Genomic DNA, 3,379 nt, shown 5'->3' with positions numbered 1-3,379 from the left:
GCTTCCGGGCCGGCCCCCCGCGAAGTGGGCGGGATCTGCCCCTCCGCGGACCCAATTGGGCATCGCTGTCGTGGGCGGGAAATCCGCGAGGCCCCGCCTCTTCCTCCCGGCCCGCCCGCAGTCAAACGGCCGGATTCCCGTAAACAGTCTGGCCCAATCAATGCTTTTAAACGGAATTAGCTAGCTAATAAGAGATAACATAAATAAAGCGTTTTAGCAGAGTGCATTCGTATAGCAAATTTTGGAAGACTGGTTTCACATAGTAAGCCTAGTAAGTAGCTGTTGTCCTCTCATTTAATCCATACAGCAACGCCACCAGGCAAGCTTTACTGTCCCCATTGACAGATGAGGTTCCAGGCTCAGAGGATGGAGGTCATTTCAGGGTCACTCGGGACCAGGATTCAAATTAGGATGGCTGACCCTAACACTTGCATATTCGAGCGTTCTAGATTTGCATGCAGCCATTCGTTCAACGAACATTAACGGAGGGGAGCACCCACTCCACGCTGGCAGGTCACTTGGAGATGAAGCAGCCAAAATCAGAGCCCAGAAGGCAGCGCTCTCTCCCGATGTGAAAAACCAGGTCACTGCACTCCTCCTTCCCATTCCCCCATTCCTTCCAACACAGACACACACACACACACAGAGCTTAGAGAATTGGTGAGCCCTTGTGTATGCCTTCAACTCTGCCCACGTTTTTGTAGACAGTCTCTTGATTAAACTCACCTCAATTAACCAGAGTGAGCACACAATCTGTTCTCTGCTGAGACCCTGACTGAAAGAAGGTCCATACAGAAAGAGGCAGAAACCATGAGCCACAGACCCATGAGGAAGGCACAGCGAGGGCAGTGGATTCTAGTGCCAGGACAGTCCTTGGGGTCTTGAGCAAACTCCTTGCTGCTTGAATAAGTTTTTATATGTTGTAAATAAAAGAACCTGACCTACTCTCCTGCAAGAATAAAGACATCCTGCTTCCTCAGACCTGTCACACACCAGGTCCCATTGACACTGCCCATTTCCCAGAATGGTTGAACCCACCAGTCAGCTACTTAGACTCCATGCAGATCCCCATTGCCCATAATTACACAAGGAAGCAGGTGAATGGGCCTCAGGAGTCCTGACTTCCTCCTCTCTCCTATTTTCCAGCCAGCCTCCCCTAAGGACAGTGGTGTGCCTGNACAAGAGCCTTTTTTTTTTTTTTTTTTAAGTATTCTCTACACCCAACATGGGGCTGGAACTTACCACCCCAAGACTGAGTCCCATGCTTTACCATCTGAGCCATCCAGGTGCTAATGGTTAATATTTCAGAAAACTTGCCAGTTTTTAAATATAGCCTTTATTAAACATTTAATGAAAAAAATCAATGATGTTTATTATTATAACCCACAATTAAATGAATTATACTAAAAAAGAAACAAAGGCAGAAGTATAGATGAAACAAGTTTGGGAATATATTGATAAGTGTTGAAGCCAGATGATAGTGGTTTCTTATATATATTTTTTACTACTTTTGTGTGTTTGACATCGTCCAAATAAAAAGTTAGAAAAGAGAACACAGCACGCCTGGGTGGCTCAATCAGTTCAGCATCTGATTCTTGATTTCGGCTCAGGTCATGATCTCTGGGTTCGTAGGTTTCAGCCCCACATAGGGCTCCACGCTCACAGTGTAGGAGCCTGCTTAGGATTCTTTCTCTCTCCCTCTGTCTCTGCCCCTCTCCCACTGACCCTCGCTCTCTCTTAAAAAAAAAAAAAAAACTTTAACAAGAAGTTAGAAAAAAAGCAAAGGTAATTGCCATACTGTAGCGTGTAAGAAGAAAAACATGGTCTTTTCTGTTCCCGGCACAGAGCGCCTAAAACACTTTTCCTAAAGGGTAAAAGTGAGAAAGGTGTCTCTGTATTCATAAGAAACCCTTTTCAATCACACCTCAGTTTATGTTAATGAGGTGACTTTGGAAAATCACCTAATACCAGGGGCCGGCTGCGGGGGGCGGGGAATCAATCTCCTGATTGGAGGGTTGGAACTTTCTGTCTCAACCCCCTGACCTCCAAGGAAGGGAGAGGAGCTGGAGATTGAATCTTTGGCCTATGGACAATGATTTAATCCAACGTGTGTGTACACGTTTGCGCATGTAATGAGGCCTCCCTAAAACCCGAAAAGGAGGGGTTTCTGAGATCTGGGTTGGTGAACACCTGGAGATATGGGGAAAGTAGCACTCTAAGAGATAGCACAGAAGTCCCAATCCCTTTTCCATACCTTTCCCTATGCATCTCTCCCACCCAGCTGTTCCTGAGGGATACATCCTTTTATAATAAAGCAGTAATCTAGTAAGTGAAATGTGTCTGAGTTCTGTGAATCACTCTAGCAATTAACCAAACGCAAAAAGGTGAGTAGGGAAAGGGTTAACAGTAGGCAGGGCTGGATGAGGGACCCTAAGAGAGGCTGATTGCAGCTGTGAGGGATCCACCCAGGGCCTCCCCATCCCCACCCACTCCCCTCTGGCCCTAGACTTCAAGGCTCACCAAAGTGGCCCTCAGCCCTCCTACTCCTGATAATGTCCACAGCGCCCCCATTCAGCCCCTGGCTGTACATGTGGGTGGGACTGATGGGGCGCTATAGCTTTGGGCAGGTTTTGGGGGGAAAGGATAAAGGCATTCCAGACCTGCCCTTGCTAGGTGTCATGAATGGAGTCTCACAAAGTGTTATCTAGTTCCTGATCAAGTCCCAATAAAAAATCAGAAACAAAAATCCTTCCCAACAACCAAGTCACCATCCCTCTCACTCTTGAGAGCTTTGTATTTTCCCTCAAAAAACCCTATCACTTTGCTCACTCTCTGCTGTCTGCGAGATTCCATTTTTCAATATGGGACAAGGACCCATGTCTCTGCAACCCACCTGTACCAAAGGGGGTCTTTGGAACCTCCAATCTATAGCCAGTAAGATGAGAGCATAGGTGCCAACCTAGACTTTCTCTTGTGGTTTTTTTTTAAATTTTTTAATGTTTTTTTTTTTTTATTTCTGAAGGGGAGAGAGAGAGAGAGAGAGAGAGACAGCATGAGCAGGGGAGGGTCAGAGAGAGAGGGAGATACAGAATCTGAAACAGGCTCCAGGCTCTGAGCTAGCTGTCAGCACAGAGCCCGATGCGGGGCTTGAACCCGTGAACTGTGAGATCATGACCTGAGCTGAAGTCTGACGTTCAACTTCAACCAACTGAGCCACCCAGGTGTCCCAACCTAGACTTTCAATTGGCATCTAAAGTGGCAAGAGGGGAGGGAGCATTCTTATAAGACTGAGCTCTTAATCCGTGGAACTTGATACTATCCCCAAGTAGATAGAATTAAATTGAGTTGTAGGACACTCAGCCTGATGTCCAAGAGTTAC

The sequence above is a fragment of the Crocuta crocuta genome, unplaced genomic scaffold, assembly GCF_008692635.1.
Source record: "Crocuta crocuta isolate KB4526 unplaced genomic scaffold, BGI_CrCroc_1.0 scaffold53, whole genome shotgun sequence".
NCBI lineage: Eukaryota > Metazoa > Chordata > Mammalia > Carnivora > Hyaenidae > Crocuta > Crocuta crocuta.
This window is presented reverse-complemented; position numbering follows the sequence as displayed.